This window comes from Coturnix japonica, chromosome 3 (assembly GCF_054131305.1).
Source record: "Coturnix japonica strain WE chromosome 3, WE-NBRP24, whole genome shotgun sequence".
Taxonomy (NCBI): domain Eukaryota; kingdom Metazoa; phylum Chordata; class Aves; order Galliformes; family Phasianidae; genus Coturnix; species Coturnix japonica.
In genome coordinates this window covers 15,195,021-15,217,083 of record NC_140665.1, presented here as the reverse complement: position 1 = coordinate 15,217,083, position 22,063 = coordinate 15,195,021, and the positions used below count along the sequence as shown (strand labels likewise).

The following is a 22,063-nucleotide window of genomic DNA, read 5'->3' as shown; positions in this document are numbered from 1 at the left end:
CAGTCACGCCGGCACGGGCATCCTCGTCGAAACACCGCCCACGCAGACAGTCTGCGAGGTGTATGCGTGTATATACATACACATGCCTGCGTATTCCATAGGAATACAGCACAGCCGTGCGTGGGGGCGCCCCGCCGCCCACTTGCCATGCGCTGCCCGCGGCCCTGCGCGGCGGCGGGCGGAGGAGCGGGCGGTGGTGGCAGCGGCCGAGGGTGGGGAGCACGGCCCCGCTCGGCCCCGTTCGGCCCCGTTCTCCCAGGTGGCGGCGGCGGGGGTTCCCCGTTTCCCTTCCGCTCCTCTCCGCGCAGCGGGGGCTGAGCCGGGCGCGGCGGCGGCTGGGGAGGAGGGGAGGGAGAGGGAAGGGAAAAGAGGAGGAGCCGCCGCTGCGAGGCGGGCGGGCTGCACACACACAGGCACAGTGTGCGGAGGAGGAGAAGAAGAAGGAGGAGGAGGAGGAGGAGGAGGAGGTCGTCGCCTCGGCGCAGCCCCGGCCACCCTGCGCAGCGCGGCGGGGCCGGCGGCGGAGGTAAAAGGCGGCGGGGGCTGCGCTCGGGGCGGCCGGTGGGGGCGGCGGGCGGCATCGCGTCCTTCGCGGGGAGCGGCCCCACCGCTCCGGGCCGTAACCTTGGGCTCCCCGCTCCGCCCGCCGCGGGATCCGGGAGGTTCCGGCGGCCCCGGCCTCGGCGGAGGAGGAGGACATAGGTCTGCAAACGTACGTGTGTCTGTCCGTGTGCGAGACTTCCTATGGGTGTGTGTGTGTGAGTGACTGGGGATCGAATTCTTCTCCTCATCCTCGCTGCCAGCTGTGAGGCTCCTTGTAGTTTCTGAGTGCATCCGGATTTTGTCAGTGCTGGGCGGTGTGACAAATGTTTCTGTGTAGTTAAGTATAACTTTCTTGGTGTTTTTTTTTGTTGTTGTTGTTGGGTTTTTTTCCTCGTTTTTTTTTCTTTTTTTTTTTTCTTTTTTCTTTTTTTCCTTTTTCCCCCTCTTTTAAGGGGAAAAAAAACATAAAAAAAAACCAAAACCGGGTTCATCTTTGAAGGTTCTCGTTTGTTGTCTTTCAGATGAATTGAATGGTCTCTCGGGATGCTGTGCCTGGGTTGCCTGTGTATGTGTGTAATTGACGTGGATGTTTAAAGCTGCTTAAGATCTTAGGGGTAACTTCCAAATCAAGGCGCAAAGCAGCGTTTCCGTTTTGCCAGGAAGGCTGTGCACCCTGTTTGAAGCCTGACTTTGAATTATGTGCAGTCAGACACCTGTTACTTAATGCTGTTCATCCTTCCCACTTACACTTATCCAGCCTTGCTCATCTGTATCATCTGAAGATACTTAGCAGGTATTCTTTTATGCTGGCATCTAGTAGAAACCCAGGAATCCAATTTGTTTCTGAGCTGCATAATGCATCTTTGTTAGGTAATACTTGCTTAAAGGAGGATGATTTGGGGAAGTTACGGAATAATCTTCATCTCTTAAGGAGTTTATATAACATTTAAGTGCCTATGGAGATGCATCCATAGGGAAGACAGATGGGGCTATGCAGAATTAAAGTCTTTCATGACATAAATCTATAGTACAGTGCAGAACGTTCTTGTAATGCACAAAGGCTGTTTGTGATATCAAACTTGATGTGCAATCTTCCAGTTAATAACCCAAGTTAACATGTAGCGCGGAGAAAACGTTGCGTTCCTGGTTCTGCAAAAGGATGGAGCTGATTCTTTCATAACACGTTTGTGTTGGTGGTTCTATTCTGTCATTTACTCCTGCAGTTTGGGCGAGCTGGCTGCATTGCTACAGGTTATTTTCTCTAACTTTTGAAAGTGTAACGCCAGCTGTATTGGCAGGCTTCCTCTGGAGAAAGGATATCTAATATTGCTGTGCACCGCAAAATAATTATTATTGTGTAGAGCCGAGCAGTTCTGTATTATAAAGGGACAGTTTCTTAATGTGAGTTGGGAACAGACTCATTTCTTTCTGTGGTTGGTAACTTTGTGAAGTAATTAATATAAATTACAGATTTCAGGGATGAGAATTCTCTTGCCTAGCTATTATTAATACTACTCTTGCTTCAGATGTCAGTTTTGATTCATCTTGTGATTATATCACTAGAACCCAGGTATTAATGAGAAAGTCAAACCTCTGGTGAAAATAGAACTGCCTGTAGCTGTCAAAATAAAGTTTAGAGATGTGAATTGATTGCTGGATGTGGATTCGTACTCGGTAAAGTAACAATGCCTTTTATTTTATAGACATGCACCCACGCAAAGGAGCTTTGTTCTAAAACAGTGTTCTCTGTCATGAATTTATGCATAACGTACGCTCTGCTGTTTCTTACTGTGCACAGAATAAAGAACCTTGAGAGGGAAGAGGTAAATACCAGAAGGGGGGAAGAGAGAGATTTCAAATGCGTTTCTCTTACTGACACAAGAAATACCTCACTGTTCTATGCCACCAAGAACCACTGGTTGTGTTCAGCTTTCCCATTTTTCTGAAATAACAGTGAGTTGTTTCGGCTTGGAATATGCTATTGGCTTCCATTGCAGACTTTGCCCATTTGTTGCACTAATGCCTGGCCATGATGATATACTTTTGGGGCTGTGTTGTGAGTCTGTCAGATATTTGCTACAGCTTTATATGAATTAACAGCTTCATTTTCACCGGGTTGACATACACCATGTTGACTGTTTCTAGGGGAGTAATTCTCATGCTGCTTGAAAAAGAAATGCAAAATAAATCTTTTTCTACTATTGTAGATTACTTTGCAAGTGAAAATATCCATAAAAATCTCTGGTTGGTTGTTGGCGAGGGAATCATTATGAAAGGTTGCATAAGCGTTATTTTACTGTGGCTAAGCCTGGGCTTATTTCCATTCTCTAATAACTAGGTGCATTGTGCCACTTCAAATTTGATAGCTTGATTTCCTTTACTAATTTTGCAAGATGTTTTATACATTCAGTTTTGGGAGCGCTCTTGGATGTCATCAGAGGTTGCGCATGGAGGTATTTGTGATGCAAATCGTTAACTCTTGGAAAGTTTTGTGGCAGTGTGTTTCAAGGTTGATTTTTTTTATTTTTTTTTTTCCCCCCCAAAGGCTCAGATAAATGTTATTCATTCAGACTTTGAGAGCAGGCTTTGTAGACCTCTTGCAAAAGACCTCTGTTGCAAATATTTATATATATATATCTGTAGACTTGACTTTACTGTGTGATGCTGGACTTGTATTAACAAAGGTCTGATCTGTAGTGAGTTTAAATGTATGGGAGGTCCACAGTATAAATACAAGTACCATGCTCTGATGTTAACCTGCTTTGCTTATGTTCTCACCCTGTGGATAGTAAGCTATAAAAATCTGTTTCACTGTTTCTTACCCATCTTAGTGGTTTCTGGAAATTTCCTGACTATGGATAAAGCGACTTGTAAAACTGGAAGACAACAGTTTCCCGTCCATTTTGGAATTAACATTCTATGCCTGTTAGTAAGTTCCGTGTTTGAGAAGGACATACTTTGTATATTTGTAGTGCTTAGAACAGAGCTACAACTTTAGGAGAAGTATCAGGACCGGCATTTCACAGCTGTTCTGACAGCGATAATGCACGAACTCTGTAGTTTTGAGGGCACGGTGCTCCTGAGTAACTTGTATGAGGTAAAGAAATAATGCAGCCCTATTTTGGCTTCAGAGATTCTTATTCAGCAGCATTCTGGATAGTAACTTGTTGATCTTGTCCCTGTAAATGTCCTGCTGGGATCTTGGAGTGAAACTGGTACTTACATTCCCTACTTCTGAAGACCTGCATCTGCTTATGTAAAGTGGTGAGGCGCTGTGGCTTCTTTGCCAGTTTGTCTATTTGAGCCATTTTCCATTAGGCTGTTACTGCTGTTAATAGGATGGTGCAATATCTAGGTATCATCCGCTCAATGAGGACCTCATTAAAGCTGCACCCAGGCAACAGCAAAAGCCTCTCGACTTCTGGAGAAGAGTGAAACAAAGTTCTCTCTTCCTTTCTGCTAAAGAGCCCAGCCTTTAGGCAGATTGTTGTGAAGTCCTACTGGCCTGTTTGCCTTGTTACTATGTTTTCATGACTGTTATTTGCCAATGTTTTTAATGCTTTGTTTCACCTTTGGAGTTCTAAGAATCACCAGTCAGTCTTTTCTGTGGGAGGGAACATATATCCAGGAAGAAATATAGGTGTCAATGAAAGCCTAGGCTGCTGTGATGTAATCTAACTGCTCCTTAAGAAGGAAATATATGGTTTCTGGTTAGTAAATCCACTTGGCTCTTTAATGGCTTAAGTTTCTGTTGCTAGTTAGGCCGTTACTTTGACATCTCTGTTGCTTTCCACTCTTTCCCATTGCTAGCTACTGATGTTTAGCTCAGACTTAATCCTATCCCACCAATGGCTATGAGCTGGTTGTGGATTAGCAGAGATCGTAAAACGCGTAGGTATGGGAATGGAGAAATCTCATTTATCCTCTTGTATAGATCAACTTATTGAATAAGTAGATAAATTGAACTAAGTCTGACTCATCTGACTTTCTGCAATTGCTGTGTGTTTTCTGGAAGACGTTCTACTCCACAACCAGACAGTTTGATATTGCATCACCCCTTTTTCTTCTACCTGTTACAGTAAGAAATGATGGTAACATGAATTAAGAATGTAATTGGCAGCTGTCATGGGTAAAGTTTTGGCCTTGAATTTCACTTGGTATGGAAGCTGTTACCTTACCATAGTGGTGATGAAACTCTACCCTTGAGGAAAAAAGGGCTTGTTCTTTTCTCAGGACAAGAGTTTATTTCTTAATGAGTAACGACAGCTTGGAACTCCAGGCAGCTGAGGTGAGGCAGTCTGTTTGGAATGTGATCTGTTGTGCAGTCTGTAGACATCTTGAAATCAATACTGATGAAATACCTGCACAACCACACACCTCTGCCCTCTTATTTCTGAAGAAGACTAAATAGTTGACCTGGGGTCTCCAAAGTTGTGACTTTCTATGTGAACTAACCTTGCAGTTGATAACTTAAGAAGGGGATGAGAAGTTATATAAAGGTGTAGGTGGTCGGTTCATGAGTGACTGTCCAGATTAAATTTGTGCTTCCTTGTCAGATGCTACATTGATACATTTCTTAATTCTTTGAAATGCTGTCATCTAGACCTTTGGTGCTTATATTTCTTTGTGTGATATGATATGAAATTACCAAGAAAAAAAAGGTATGGATGGAGTTGACCTGTCAGAGTTCTACAAAATGCTTTTCTACCTGCATTGCAGAGAAAACATGCATTCAACTACAGAAATACTTGAGTGTATTTGATTAAGAAGGAAACTAGTATGAGAAAGGTGTTATAACACACACTGTTCATGAAGTTGTAGATAGATACTGTTAGAAAAGAAAACCTACTTGAACTTGAGTGCGTACGGTCTTGCAAGTTGGAAGTGATCAGTCAGGAGGTTAGTGACTAATTAGGGGGGCAAATAGAGAAAGTTCTTAAGAGGTTATCAAAAAGCATCTCTAGGATTCCAGTGATCTAGAGTTTCCATGATCCCACGAAGAGCTTATTGTGGAAAATAATATGCAGCATCAGTGAGATGCAGGCTGTGGTTTAACAAGACAGGCTGGATAAAAGAACTCATGGCAAAGTGTTGTGTTTTCCTCCTTTTAGGCTTCATCCTGAACTGTAAAAGGTTTTCTTTTCCCTTTTTCTCCTATCTCTTTCCTCTTCTTTCCCATGCTTGAAATTACCATATATCTAATGTTTGTGTTCTGGTTTTCCTACCTGAATGATGGTGACATTTGTTATTCATGTTGCTGCTTGTGCTAAGCTCACTGCAGATACAGATCTTTACTAGTTTCCCCTTAGTTGAGGCTGCATTCTGGATCCAAGATGCTTGTATCTATTGCTGCCTTTTAACATCTACATTGCTGTTTCAGCTGCTGAAAGGAGACACAGAGAATGGAATTGTAAATCTGATAAGAACCTATTTGTTTTGAAATATATAATTTAGAGTATAAGAGATATATGTATATGTGTGTGTATATGTATATATTTAACACTGTATTTCAGTGTTGGTGCTTTCATGTAAGTTGTTTTCTTCCTTCCTTCCTTCCACAGACATGATTAGGGCATGTAACTTTAATTAATCCAGAATTCCTTTCAGAAGAGTTAGTGGAAATAGAAGATGGATGACTTAATGGGAAATATGACATAGAGCCATGGTGTGGTTACTGTGTCTGGACTGATTTGATTTATTGAACCAAAAAGAACTGGTAAAACCTTTCCTATGGATGGTTCTGATCAGGAAAGAAAAAGTGTTTCTGAAGAAAGGGGATCAATTTGTGGTAGGTTTGTTTGCAGAGGTGATAGTGAAGCAGAATTACATTAAGGGGGAGGTTGTGTGGCACAGTCTGGTGATGAAATGGACTGTGTTTCATCCCTAAACTGTGTCTGTGAGGCACAGAGGGGGTGTCTGATGATTTACTGTTGTTTGTTGGTTTTTTTTTTTCCTCTTAATTTTCCTGCACACATAACTCTTGAGGACTGCTGCAGATTAACTGGGCTTTCTACTGGATGCAGAAAACTGTACTGCATGCTTGACATCAGCAAATAATAGACTGAGCAATTACTTCTTTCTGGTTGTACAGTTTGCTATTTGTGTACCACTTCTCTAGCAAAATATGCTCAGGAATAATTGTCATATACTGAATAACAAGGGAAGATGGAATGTGATTGCAGATATATCAGAGCAGCTTGCAAATGAGGTGCTGCAGTCTGGCATAAGACCTGTTAGTTGCAGTTAATGTGATTGCTTCAGCATCACCACTCAGCTTGTGATTTTCACATTGGAAATCTCCTGTATCTGTGTATGCTGCAGGTGCAGGGGAGCTCTTGGAAATTCCCCTCAGATGCAGTTATCTGCCTTGATTGGTGAACTCCTGTGCTGAAGCAGGCCTGTGTGCCTGTCTGAAAGGGGAAAGGTGCAACCTACAAGAATAACTGAGGGCTCAAACAGGGCAGTCTGAATGGGAATGAGATCCAGATCCTTCTCATTGTCCCGTAGAAATGTGGTGCCATATTCTCTTTTAGAATTGCTCTGCAGCTGTTGTCCAAAAGGCTTTTCTGCTTGCTCTCAAACTAGGAGAGCTAGCCCTTTATAATGTCTTTATTCTGTGGAGAATCTATTGCTTTTGTAGTCTTTCTGCCTCCATTCAACCTATATAGCATTTGCTTCCAAATCCTTCGTATCTGGCAATATCTGTTAGTTTGGCTGTTCTTTTTGCTGATGTGATTTTTCAGCAATGAAATGCACAAGCTTTTTGTTGACCCAAAAGTCTTGTAGGCGGTAGGAAGCAGAAGTAAATTCTGAGGGAAAAGCTTTGCCTAAGTCAGAATGAAATGGGCAGCTTTTTAGTTGCAAGGGTTGCCTTTTCTTATACTGTTAGTGTAATGCTGCTAACCTCAGGCAGTTTCTTATCTACATGGCTGTATCCTAAATCATTATATACATTTGGCCCTATGCTTTTTTCTTTCTTCCTGCCTGCCGCACCTTCTACACAGACTGAACGTACTGGAATCTGCAGATATTCTGAACCTGGCCGACGTGCTGATAAAATGGTCTCCTTTACAAGTCCTAATGAGAGCATAAGGTTAACCTGACGTCATTTAGAAGTGGTTTGTAACTGTGTGCCATTTCACGTGTGTGTCTTTATACAAGAAAATGTCTTAGAGCTAAGTTAGACTTTGTTTCAGGTAATGGAAGAAGTATTTGAACTGTTCTCATGGGAGTTATTGCCATCTCATCCCTTGCTAAATTAACGAAGACTCACACCTTGGAAGAAGCATATGGTACCTAACTCTCTCTGAGGCATATCCAATTAAAATGTTGATGTAATGTTGATGACCTTGGTAGCTGCTACTTTTGTGAATGAATGCCTGGATTATGTATGGAGGAGTTTGAGTACCCCAAGTGTCTCTTTAATGTATGTAGCTGTTGGCTGTGTTTATTTTGAAAAAGAAAGGCAGCTAATAATCGTTTTGTTGTCTTCATTGAGCTGGTAGTAAAGATGAATTTGTGCTTGGATTGGAAAAAGAAACAGCAGTATCAGTCTTCTGCTTTTTGTCTGTCTTGAGCTGTATGAACTCTACTAAGGAGAACCTGAGTGTTGCTGCTGCTATTACGTGTTTTTACTCAGTTGGTATGGAAGGTATAAATCTTCACTTTTGCTGGTCTGTTCAAGTTCACTTAGAATTTGTACTTATGCTGTCTGCAGTGCAAATTGCAGTTGATAGGGGAATCATAGCTCATTACTTAAACCTTTATCAGCTAGCCCAGATTGTGCAGAAAAACACCATCACACTGCATCTTCTTGTTTCAGTGCTGTTCTTTTCACTAAAGTGTAGTTTCATGAAAGTAATGTTTTTTGATTACATTGATGGACCACTTACTCAGCTGTTTGTTTTTTGTTGTTTGCTTGGTTATTTTACTTTGAAGAAGCTGGGCAAATAGTGCTTTCCAAATTTTGCCTGGATCCTCTTGCCTTTGTTTCTAATAACTCTATATGTAAATGCAGTCCCAACTGTGGGGAAATCAGAAGTTTATTTGCAGTGATACTTTGCTATACAAACATAGTATTTGTTTTGTAAACTTTTCTTGTATTTTAAAACCCCTTTGAGATGAAAGCAGTACTTACATGAATAGCTGTGAGTTGGTGTGAAGTAAGCTAATTTAAAGAGTAAAACCCAACAAAAATGTGAGTTTAGCTGCTGAGGACCTTATATATATAGAGAGAGAGAGAGATACATATATACATATATATATATATATATATATATATATATATATATATATATATATATATATACAATTATTGTAGCTCTTCAGTTTTCAAAGCTAATCCAACTGAATCAGTCTGTCAAGAAGCACATGCCTGATTTAGGCAAGCATAACTAAATCAAAGGTGTATAAATGTTCCCTGTAATCTTCGCCATTTTTACTTCTATTTCATCCTTGATGAGGCACTACTTGCTTCTGGTATAAACACATCACATCCCCATAGTAGAACAATTGAGGATGAATATTGTGAAAGTAAGGATATAATTCCAGCTCTCAGCTGCTTGCTTGCTCTGTTAAAAACATCTATTAAGTTGATCTGAAATTATGTGTAAAGAAATACAGGTAGTTCTTTAGGTAATTTTGAATCATCAAATGATAAAAATGGTGAGTAGTGTTCTGTGATTCAAATGCTGAGCAATGCAGAGATTACTTTAAGATACTTTAAGACTCTTGAAAAATGGAAAACAGATCTTGAAATTCAGGGGTAGAAATGGCAGAGAGAATTGCACTGCTGTGCTATGTAGTTCTGAGAATTTTCCTCCATACTACCGTAATTTAGTGTGAGAATATTTTGTTTTCATGTAACTTACATTAATTCCTTTTAAAATAAGATAGATTTTCCTTTTTTATTTTATTTTATTTTATTTTTTTATTTTTATGGGAGGAGGTGGGGTGGGGAGGGAAGAGGTGTTTCTTTTTACAGCACAGTCTTAACAGGACAAAATAGAGGAGATTTTTCAGTCATGTTCGATTTTTGCAGTCTTAGTTTTGGGATGATATCTTTTTTTTTTTTTTTTTTTTTTTTTCCTTTCCTGTTCTCTTAATATAAACTGAGATGTAAATGAATCATTTCTGCCTTTCTGCAGTGTTTGAAGTTATGCACAGTGAAGTCTTCCATAAGCAACTAGAGATTTGAACCACAATGTGGATTGTTAAAGTGCTGGCTTGTCCAGTTCATCTGAAAAATCTTCAGGAAGTGTTATTTCAAAATGTTAGAGGTAGTAATTAGCAGAGCAAGGTGTTGGCGTTTTTGTTTGGTAATTTTCTTTTGAGTTATGAAACTGTGTATCTAAATGGTGTTAAATTGTAAACTTTGTGGTATTTGTTCTATAACATCTATTTTTTTTCCTTAAAACTGATTAGTAATTTAAGTTATAATGTCTTTCTTGGTAATACTACTTAATTTCATAAACCATATTGGAACCCCCAATAGAGAAGAAACCAACTGTATTCAGTAGAAAGCAGGGGCTTCTCTATAGGTGAAATAAATGTAAATTCTGAGCTGTCTTTTTCCTTTTGCAAAGGTTGATGATGATGCTTCTCAGTTTATTTTAAATAGCGCATAAGAATTCTTTGAAGATGCCTCAAACCTTTTCTACTTCCACATCTCCAAGCTGTCATCGCTTCTCAAGTTTTGAACATTAGACTGTTTAAAGGCTTTGCAACATGTTTTATTTTCCCAGATGATCTCTAGATCAACTGGTAATCAGTGTGCTTCCTAATGACTGAAAGAAAATGTTAACTAAAGTTGTTTTTCGTGTTTGGCAATGTTTGTAACCTCAGTCAGTTTTGAGCCTTATATTATATTGAACTCAAATTTTCTTTGCACTTCATCTAAGGCGCCTTTCAGAAAGCTGTTGCAAGTTTCTCCATCTGCAAGATTGATAGGCCAGAACTATTTGTGTTTGCTTAGTCACCTATTTCTCATTGTTAAAAGAGAAAATAATGGATAATATTGCCACGTGAGGGGTACATCACTGCAGCTGTGATTTGTTCTGCTCACAGCGCAGCTGATTCTTGGCAAAGCCCATGTGGTAAGGATTGGTGGAATAATGTTCTTCGAAGAGCTCATGAGAAGCAGAGTATGTAAATTTTAATGTTAATTGCTTTCATTCATTTTTGGGCTTGATCAAGCAAGTGGCCCTGTAGGCTGTGTCTAGCTCAGTGCAGCTAGTAATGCTTTGCCATTAGGGCTGTGTTTTGGCCTGGCTAAAGGTAGAGCAAGTCACTAATGTTTTCTCACATTTGGTTTCTCACATTTAGAAAGACTTTGCTGCCTTGCTAGATATTAGTGAAGCTTGGGTGATACTTGTCCCCTGAGTACTTTGAAATGCCATATGGGTAGTGTTGTTATTGTTATTTTGTACCAGTCTACTCATTTCCTCTAAAAAAAAAAAGTTGTCAGTAGCTTGATTACACTCAGAAACAAAGCAGAACGTGGAGAATGAGAGAAAATGAAAAGGTTCTTCTATCTAACATATAAATTCGTAGCTTATTTTTTGATGTTTCTTTTTCTTCTGTCTTGATACTAGATCTGACAGAAGAGAGAGCCAAAATTTGAGAAGAACCACAGTACATATAATAATCAAAAATGGTGACGATAATCCTGCATCTGTCTTAAAGGGCAGCACCTCCTTCCACCTGTAGAACTCTCCTGGCACCTCAGTTGGGTTTTTCCTCAAGAGTCAGAGGGAGGCATAACATCTACAAGAAACAAAACTGAACCGAGTACAGCATGCTGCAACTGCAAACGGCCAGCTCTTTGCAACTTGAGATATGACTACATCTCTTTGTCTGTTTTGCAGCTGAAGTTCTACGTTTGGTTTTAGAACTGAATTTGACAATTTCCTTTTGGGTTTACATCCAAAGAAGCTCAAGTTATTCTTTCTAAAGGATCTAAGTTGGCTCAAGACACATGTTACTGACTAGAATTAGACTGAAGGTTACTTTAATATCTGAAGGTTTTTGGCTGGGGAAGGATGGGGTCTATCTTGAAGGCAATCTCTTTGCTATTTGTTAATTATGAAGACTTGACTCACGTTTTCTTTCCATATCTCATGGACATAAGCAGATCTGGCTGCAGTGAGAACTTGTAACGTTAGATTTCTTTGTGTTTCAGACCAGGATTTGGGTTAAATACCTTATGACCTGTCGCTCTGAACACACACTGCCACCTCTGCTCTGATTGTGACAATTTTCCAGTGCCTTTCTAATGTGTTGTGGCAGTGCCTGACTAGAAGGTTCATAATTGGATGCATGACAACCTTCTACAGAGCACCTGAGAATAATGTGTGTATATACCTTCATGTCAAGTCCTTAAAGTATGAGCTGATGTACAGTCACAGTGTAAAACTCAGAATTCAGGAATGTTAGGTAGGTTTGGTATGATCCCTCAAGAATTCTTTATTCATGCCCTAAATTGCCAGGTTTCTGGGGCAGGGACTATGCTTGCATTATTTATTTTACAGCATTTATTACAGTTCATTTTTTTTTCTCTTTTGACCCCATCAGTGACCATTCATCAGTGCTTCAGATGAGGTAATACTCTGCAGCACATTGTTTTTAATTGGAATATGTGCACGATGCTGTTTTATGTAAGTTGAAAGAAATGACATCTGTGTTGTTCGGTTCAACGTGCTGAAGCATCTAAAGGTATCAAGTGGCTTTCAGAATGATTAGGAAAATTTGGTATCTTTTATATTCCAATTCTTGAGTGTTTGCTTTTTTTTCTTTTCTTTTTTGTTGTTTTGTTTTTCTTTTTGCTTTTAGTGTGATAAAGAGGGCTTACAAGAGCTTACAGCTTCTTGTGAGTTACCAGTAGGGATTCTGGTAAATTGCTTCTTGACCTTGGCTTGCAAATCTGAATGTAGTAAATCAGGGGCATCTACATATTATACCAGAACAAATTCCCAGGAGTGCAGCTTAATATATGAAGTAAGGCATTGCTCAGACTGCTTAGACTGACATGTCATACAATATTAGAGGCCATTGTCTTTAATACTTTTGTTATGGAACAGATCCAGTTCTGATTTATAGCCCAGCGGTAGCAAGGTTCCATTCTTTTCAGTTTGAGAAGTATAGTCTGGTATAGAAAATTTATCAAGCAGTCTGTTTCCTTATAACCTTTGTGGCAACAGTCTTACAGCAGAAAATGTAAATGTGCTTCTTTGTGTTATTTCTAGGTATGAGGATTCCCTGTGTAAACCTTCTAAGTCAGAGCATAACTCAGGAGCTCCCTCACCCCCCCACACCCCCCCACCCCTCTTGGCAGCTGTACAACCATAGTCTGAATCAGCATAGCTTACTTAAAGGGACAGTCTCAAGTCAAAACCATATATATGGCTTTGTCTTGTTTTTCAAACTGTGTGCTGTAGCAGTTGCACATGTCAGATCTGCCAAAGAACACCCCTGACAGTTTTCAAATCATTTATTTGTGTTGTTTTGTTTCTGTTTTTTCCCTCTTTCTAGTTCTGTAAAAGGCAACAAAAGTGAACTCCAACAGCATAGTTGGATGAGGAAAGCAATAGAAGAGATAAAGTAGAAATTGCTATCAAATATATCAAGTGTACATCTAGACAGGGGTTTGAGCTATATTTAATTTTTTTTGGTCACTTTGCAGTTGTGCACCATTCGGATCTGAATGTGGTTCTGGAAACATGTCTTAGGTATTACGTGTACATGTTGAAAATGCATTTTCCCTGAGGGAACTTAGAAAGTGAAGCTTTGAGCAAAATGCTTCTTGTAGGATAGAGGCAACAGAACGTAAGTGTTCACCAATTCTGATTGAACTCTTAGAAGATCAAACAAGCAAATGAGAGCTGCATGTTAAAACTGTAGTTTTACTGGACTGAAAACTAACTTATTGGCTTGTTTTTAAGTGTAGGTTTTTATTTTGGGCAACCTAACACAATTGTTGCTGGCTTCCATCATCAGAAACTGGTTAGAATAAAGCCTGCAGCACAGGTCTCTGGGTATTTGCACAGTGAGGCTCTGTAAACCTCTCTTGCAGGTGTGTAATGCTTTGATCAGCTTGCTGGACAAACAGAATCAAACAGATGTCTCTAAGTTTTCTGCTTGGCAGAAATTAGTGGGTAGGAAATCTGGCCAGCCATATCAGATTTTGCCCCCAAGAAAGTGCATAAGATGGAAAAAAAAGGCATTGTACTAGCAGCTTAATGTTTAAACTCAGTGTCAAAACGCAACAGCAGAACAATGCAAACTGATAATGCAAATGGCTTTCTTGGGTGGGTTTCAGCTCCTGCGCTAGTATTTGGTAGAAATTATTTACTTTCTTGCACTGAAATATCATGCTATTTCCATCACAATTGTGCCACTTTTAGCTGGCTGGTTGCAGCCAGATTTGGAGATGGTAATCAAAGTTGTTTTGAAATGCATCTCTCAGTTTATTACAGTGAATTTTTTTTCTTTTATACTTCATATTATTCAATGACTGAAAATGTTTACTTTGAACTGGATATGTGCTTTAGGTGGGTAGCAGTAAAATAAGCGAGTTTAAGCCAGCTGTAATTTAATTTCAGCTTGGTATGTTTTGTTAAGACAAGAAAAGCTGCTGGCACTTAGGCCCTGCAGTGCATTATGAAGTGACTGCCTGTCCGATTTTCCTGTGGAATTAAAACAAATTGGAAAGCAAAGTGAGAAAGGGAAGATATATTTCTAAGAAATTAAATGTCTGTTCTGTAATTTACCACCCTCTGTTGCTTTTGTTGATGATTCCTGGTTATGTAAACTTCTTTCCACCACCTTCTTTTTGAACTTGTAGCAAAGCAATTTTATTGCGGTGCAACATCTATTAGTGTAAAAATTGACTTAAACATACTGCTGTCCCTTCAATGTGTAGCGCAGTAGGAAGGAAGAAAGGTATGGAAGGGAGCATTTTCCAGAGGCACAGGGGGCTTTAGTAATAAATAACGTTCTCTGAAGTAGTTTAAAAGTGAGGAAGGAAAAATGTGAGTTAACTACTGCCAAAAAAGAGACTTTACTTAAAAGCTGAGAACATCTATTTGGTTCACTTGAAAGAGTTCGCTATGATTAAACTTTACTGGAGTATCTTACCCTGATATGGTCAGCTATGTACTTTCCAGTGGGTTATGGAACAAAAAGGTTTGGATAAAATGGCACGCCCGCTTAGTGTTGCTTTGCACTATGCAATTTACGTGGTATTATAACTCATGCATAGTTATCTCAGTAAATATTCAAGGCAAAATGTACTGCTGATTAATCTTTTTCCTCTTAATGTTATCAAGGATTGTGATGATCAAAATATGCTACGTTGGATCTGCTGGTGTACATTTTGAAACATTAAGAACTTTCAGTTTCTGGTACACAGGGGTGCATCCCAGAAAGAATGAAAGCTTCATTAGGATTTCTGTGCTCACACTGAGGTGATCGCAGTGAATCACTTGCTTGCCTGGCCTGAAAGGAGTATCTGTCCCCTTGCGTTCTTCTCACCTGCTGTTGGTTTCATGGTGCCTGCATCATCTGCCCAGCTTGCAAGTTGGAGTCTGGGATTGCCCCTTCATTTATGTTTTCTTTAGATATGTTGAGGAATCTTAGTTGCTCTTAGTCAGAACACACTGTTTTTGTGGAAAATAATTAACTTCATTGACCAAAGGAGAATGAAGACATTTGCATCTAACTGAGCTGGATTCTTTGCAGTGCCATACGTGAAGCTTTGCGTTGTTACTGTTTTCATCTGCAGTGTGTGATTTCATAGATCAAAAACCTCTCAGAACTGTGGCAAGATAATTTTGGTTCTAGAGGATTACTGTAGGTGACTGTAAAAATAGTGTTTGCATTTTTGAGAACAAAATATCCTTTGGAGGCATAGGTAAAAATATATTCAGGAACTTCAGGATGCCCTCAAATTCTAAGACTGAAAACTGAAAACAGTTTCTTGGGCTTATTACAATTTCACACTGATAAGAGTTTGTGGTACCTAGTTTATATTGCACAATCACTGCTGTTTTTTGCTTGGTTAGGTGATGTTGTTTTATCAAATAAATATAACTCAATCACTATATGAAAATGTCTGGAAGATTCTTTTTGCAATTATAAACTACAGAACACTCTTTCAATGTAGTGACCACCATTAGCTGTGCATTTTCACCAGTGGTGAACAGCAGCCTGCAGGCCGTGCTCATAAAAATTTGCACCAGCTTTCACTACTGCTGAAGTGCATCATGTATTACCTCACTATGCCCACATCCACTGACGTATCTCTCTAAACATTTGGCACCCACTGACCCTCAGCAATGCTTGCTGTTTTTTTCTGCCTGGAGGAATTCAGTGATATGCCTTTGCTTCACTCACATTTACATTTCAGATGCCATTTTGTCAGACTGCCCCTTGGCTACCATCTGCCAGACTGCAATAAAAGGTAACAGAATATTGGTGGGGAGGTGCAAACTCTACTGCCCTGCCACCAACATCTGCCTTTGACGTCATAGGCTACCATAATAAAACAGGAAACAATACTGCCAGAGCAGCTCTCCTATTTTTCAATGATATGTACCCAGCTGGTGAGTTGAGAACTGTCTTAACTCACGAGTTCATGTCTGGAGCCAGATGTGGATCTAGTATTTCCCGTGCATCACATGAAACACTTGTAGCAGGTTGTCTGCTTTGTTTAATAAGTTTCTGACTTGGTTCAGTGAAGCTAAATGCAACTGACCTTAATCGTTCCATATTTGATTTTCTGTTGTGGCATTCCTGTGGCAGGAATGGATGAAATTATTTTTTCTTTGTGTTCGTAGTTACTAACAAATGAATATTTGCTTGGCTGTTGCTTTTATCTGTGTCAGAGAATCTTAGGTTTTCATTTACTTTGGAATAGACAGATTCAGGCCCTACAGTCAGAACTATCCAGGTTCAGTGTCAGTGAAGAAAATATATGGAGTTGTCCGGTGATTGAAAAGGCTACTGATCTTGTGGATTAGAATGTGAACTGTTCCAGAAAGATATGCCAGAGGCTCAAATTATGTAATGCTTTGAGCAGGAAGCCACCAAATTGTGTGTAGAGTGTGTCGCCAGCAACAGACTGATGTCCCTGGCAAGGCTCCACTCCAGGAAGGAGCTGAGGTTTCTTAAAGGCTTCAGGCGAGAATGAACAATTCAGTACAATAGCCTTTGCTAGAACAGTTTGCCCCATTGAGGACAGGACCTGGCAGTGCACAGCCTTGCTGTTTGCTGCTGGGAGGCAAGGGGCTGACATAACAGTACTTTGGTATGGTTTCCTGTCTAGTATTGTGTACCAGCTGGCACTCTCTGCTTATTATTATTTTTATTATTTTTATTATTTTTCACTATTTTTTCTTATTTTTCTTATTTTTATTAATTTTTATTATTTAATATTATTATTATTATTTATTTATTTGTAAGTCCTGAAAAAAAATTGCCAAAACCTGAACATCTTCATGAATTACTTGTCCATGTTGTTGCATGGGGAATGTAGGTCTGTGGAATTTAAAATAAATAAATGTGTTTAACAGTAATTAACCAGCACATAAACTATGGTTGATGATTCTTTTCGGCACAAAAATGAGCAGAGGTTTTGTAGGTAATGACTATTTTAGAGTAGGATGTATTCATGCACTAGAATCGTCGTGGTTAAATTAAGATTTTAATGGTCTTTTCTAAATTGGGTAATATTACACTGCTTTTAATTAGAGTCAGGCTAGAGGTCCTTATTGGAGTTGTGAAGTTTCAGTCTCCCAGCGGGTAATAAAAGCAAGTTCTCTTCAATCCCTCGCCAAGTGTTCTTAGGCGGGAAACTGCAGGAGGTTTCCAGCAGTGTGTTACTGTCACATCATTCTCCTTGAGCATTTCAGGTAGTGATGGGTAAGAAAAAAACCTTATATCATTGCTGGCAACGCTGTTTTCTTCTGTAATAGCTAAAAAGTAGAGCTATGGGATCTGTTGACAAACAGAGTCTCAAGGAAAGTTGTCCCTCATGATGATGAACCATCATAATTTAGCTGGGGATTTTGCAAACTGATTTCTCTAGTAATCTGCAAGGAACAACTGGAGTATGCTCATCTCTCCCCACTGTGTGGCAATTTTGCCAAGCCGTACTTTGTATTTAAGCTGAGGGAGTGATTCAAAAGACTAGTCAACAAACAAATCTTACCTTTCTGAGTAGTAGTTCAGGACTCCGTAAAAGCTCTGTCTGTCTTGGTGTTCATGGCACTTCAGCAGGAAAACTTAAACTGTAGTTGGTGTTAATGGCACATAAGTGGAGGCACGATCCCAGTGGCTGAGATCTAGCATTAACAGATTTTCAGAGAGATCTTGACAATGATTTTTGGGTTGCTTGGCATTCTGTTAGGGATAGAATTGTTTGGTGTAGGTTTTAGGGCTATTTATAAAGAAGTGGCACCGCACCAGCACACACTGCTATCTTCAGATGTGCACAGGAACAAGACTCAGCTCACTTACCCAGACCGTGTCACCTGTGCTGTACGAAACTATGAAGTGTAATGGCTGTGTTTTCTAAACAATTTTGAAAACAAATTGGTTTGCTTTCAGTGGTTCAATTTCATCTCATGTTTCACATACACAGATGGACTGGTGAGAGTAGCAAGTGTCTGCAGTATAAACTAGGAGCTGCTCTTGATTTATGCTAGAAGCTTACTTGGAATGCTAATGTATTTATTGAATTCAGCATATACAACTACTGCTGGAGTTTCTTGGTTCCTTTTATCCACAAAGAAGGTGGTTTTTTTGTTTTCTTTTTTTTTTTTTTTTTTTTCTCTGCTGGAAGAAATTGTTCTTCTGTGACTGTGTAGGGCTTTTTAGTCTTAGCAATTCTAATTCACACAAAATGTATTTGTACATTCACACTGATAGCTGAGCTGCCAATTTCTGTTCCTGTACTAAAGAGAATGAAGTTAGCAAAAAAGTTTATCTTTTTGCTATGAGGCCTGGACCCACTGACTTGCACAATACATATGAAGTCACCTTCAGTTAAGAGAGAAGGAAGAGAGACAACAGTATCAAAATACGAATAATTGGATGGCTGTTTTCTGAGAGAGATTCTGTTTATAATTTGTTACTAAGTTTGGGCCATTTTTGATGCTATTTCAGAATGGAAAATACTACGTTGTTGCTCTTAATTTTCTGAGCAGCCCTTTGTTGACCCATAGCAGCAATTTGAGGGGTCTGTAGACCCCGAGGGCCAAAATCTGATTTAAGCTTTACCTGTGATGTCCAAAGAAAAAGGACAATTGTTATAATCTGTCAAAGGCCTCAGCAACTGCACTGGTGTTCAGTAGCCCTTGAGGTCTGTGATATCTGTCTGGTGTAGTATTCAGGAAGTTAGAAACATAAAATCATTCTCTACAAAAAGGATGTATCCAGGTATTTAAGACCAGCTTGCTTATGTCTTCTTTAGTATCATTGTTTATTTTTCTTGGGTCAAAAAATAAATGAAAATGTTAGGAATATTTTTTTTTTTTTTTTTTTTGCTTTACAACCTGTTGTGGAACAAAGATAAACTTGAGGCTGCAAGACTGTTTCCCTTTTAGCAGTTAAGTTACTCTGAATTTAAGGATTGCTCTGCATTTCTTCCTGTGTGACCAAGGTTTCAGTGTTTCTGTCTAATTCTTTATCATCCACCAAGTGGACCCAGGTCCCTGGGCTAAAACAGTTCCATGTATAGGCTTGCCCTTCCCAGAAGCTGGAAAGACCCAAAATGCCTTGGACTCAGTGGCGTTTCCCCTGGATCTTGGAGTTGCTCCTCTGGACCTGTTTCTCCTCCTTCTCTTATAGTGACTTCTTCCTCTACTTTCCTCCCCTCCTCTTCCTTCTATTCTAACTTAGTTGAGATTCGTTTCATTTTCTGTCCTCTTATTGGGGCAACTGACATTGATTCTGGTGCCTGCTGTGGTTGATCAGGTTGGTCGGTTCTGATGCTCTCACTCTCCAGCTCAGCCTGGAGTCTGTCTCGTTGAGTGATGAGGATGAAATGAAAGTACAGGATGAAAGTGCGTTAGGAAAAAAGGAGAGCTTGGGGCATTAAAGAACAGAAAAACGCCTCTATGCACTCTATCCTTAGAGAAGTGTAATGTTAATATTTAATAAGAACAAAATGCCTAGCAATTGTCTGTTTTAACAGATTTTTGGTTTTAATTTTTTTGGCAGTGTTAGGAGACTCCAACATAACAGGAAACTACTTCCTTTAACTACTCTCATTGCTGTAATTAAGATTACTGTGGCTTTCAGTGTCTCTAATATGATACTTGGAGTATTTTATACACCAAGTTTTCGAGGCAAGTGCTGGACCTTCAGCATGCACTAGACTATATTGGCTGAGATTTCTGGTTCCTAGAAACATCAGAAACAGATTCTGATATTGTTGGAGTGTCTGTGTATGCACACACATACACATGTATGCACTTTTGTCTTTATTTTGTCTATACTTAATAAAATTCACATGATACCAGATCAGCTTTAATCCTGACTATTTGCCTAGTGGTTGCTCTCATTTCTAGGCTTCAATTTATTTTACTTTAAAGGAAAAAACATGAAGTTAATGAAAGTGTAAAAAAAATAAAGCTTCTGCCCTAAGCTACAGGAGTTCTCAGTAGGTTCATTTGAAAGATCTTGTATGGTTAATTTACTGTTGTTTTCAAAACAGAGTACTTTTTCTTTTCATGATACTTTTTAATGCATAGAATTCTTATTCGAATGTTGATTTAATTTCATTTCTGAACAATTTTTGCCACTTTGTTATAATTCCTGTAAGTCTGTTGCTTTGCTTGTTAAGTGGCTGTTGTCCTCACGTCCAATAATGTACATACTCTGATCCATAGCAAGATATTATTTCTAGTATAAAAAGGTCTTGAAGTAGCTCACTGTGTTTTATTAACTAAGTAACAACTTGTACAATTAAGTCTTGTTTGTTTTTAGGGAAAGGAATTGATTCTCTGCAATGGAAATTTCTATGAAGTAATTTCTGATCTTCAAAAAGTAAGTATTTTTTACGTTGTTTTAACATTTAAATCTATTCAACTAGACAATTTTAAGTTTTAATATATTGTTTAATGTTCTGGTGCTGTGAGAGTAGTTCTAATAGAATGAGGAATGTAATCTGAAAGAACAACAGTTTAGTTTCATGCTGGGGAGAAGCTTTCTTAGGAACTGAGGTCACAAGTCTACAACTTTAGAGAATGCCGGTCTCTCTTGAAAACTAGATGCCCTGACACTGAGAGATGTGTGTGTGATGATCAATGCCACAGACAGCTGAGGGTGTTCAAGGTTCTCAGTGGCCTTATCTTTTTTAGTAGCCTAATATTCTGTAAAAGGGCAGGCAATAAACCAACCTTTCATGCAAGGGCCTGACTAAACTTCTGTACTTGTATGGAGCCATTCCTAAAACAGCTGCAAAAGCAATGAAAGTCTTTCAGTCTCTAAGTGGCTCAAGCCATTTCTTCTTACCTCAGATTTGGAGAAAATAGTGTTTTATTTTTTAAATATTTGGGACTGGATCACCTGCACGACATCTTGAGTTCACTTTGTATGTACTTTAGTCTGACTGTAGTTTTATATATGCCTTAAGCTGTAGTTTAACCCAGCAGGCAGCTAATCACCAGACAACTGTTTGCTCACTTCCAATGGGATGGGGGAAAGCTGGGAGGGAGGAGAGGAAAAAAAACATAATAGAACTTGTGGGTCAAGATAACAACTCTTTTCTAAAATGGAAAAGGAAGGGGGAGAGGGGGGAGAAACAGTATTCATATTTACAAAACAAGTGATGCACAGTGCATTTGTTCACCACCTAATGACCAATGCCCAGCCAGTCCCTGTGCTGCTTCTGCCCCCTGGACAACTCTCCACAGTTTTATAACTCTTGCATGGTGCTGTATGGTGCTTCTTAGCATCTTCATCAGTGTCAAAGAAAGTGGGATCGAGTGTACCCTCAGTACATTTGCAAAAGACACCAAAATGTATGGTGTGGTTGACGTACCTGAGGGGCAGGATGCCATCCAGAGAGACCGAGGCAGGCTCAAGAACTGGGCCTAGGTGAACTTCATGAGGTTCAACAAATCCAAGAGCACCTGGGTCATGGCAACCCTTGTTATTAGTACAAGCCTGGAGAAGAGGAGGCTCCAGGGAGACTTTAGTGACCTTTCAATATTTAACAGGAATTCTAAGAAAGAAGGGAACAGACTCTTTAGCAGGATCTGTTGTGACTGGACAAGACATGGTTTCAAACTAAAAGAGAGATTTAGATTGGTTATAAGGGGAAAAAAAAATAAATACAGGAAGAGTGGTGAGGCACTGGAACAGTTTGCCCAGATAGATGGTAGATGCCTGATCCTTGAAGACATTCAAGGTCAGGCTGGATGGGGCTCTGAGCAGCTTGATCAAGCTATGGGTATCCCTGTTCATTCTAGGGGAGTTGGACTAGATGACATTTAAAGGTCCCTTCCAGCTCAAACCA

At 39.6% G+C, this 22,063-nt stretch overlaps 1 protein-coding gene across 18 annotated transcripts in view; it reads left to right on the top strand.

The window, feature by feature from the left end:
* Nucleotides 1–415: 415 nt before the first annotated feature.
* The window catches only part of PLCB4 (phospholipase C beta 4), a 180,775-nt gene continuing 159,127 nt past the window's right edge, over nucleotides 416–22,063 (top strand). For 11 of the 18 annotated variants that reach the window (XR_014943796.1, XR_014943797.1, XR_014943795.1 and 8 more), the window contains exons 1-2: nucleotides 416–526; nucleotides 20,530–20,589. The gene's annotated coding sequence lies outside the window, so the exon portion shown is untranslated. Of the gene's footprint in view, nucleotides 713–20,529; nucleotides 20,590–22,063 lie in introns of all 18 variants that reach the window. The other 7 variants (XM_085541079.1, XM_085541072.1, XM_085541071.1 and 4 more) reach the window with 4 other exon arrangements.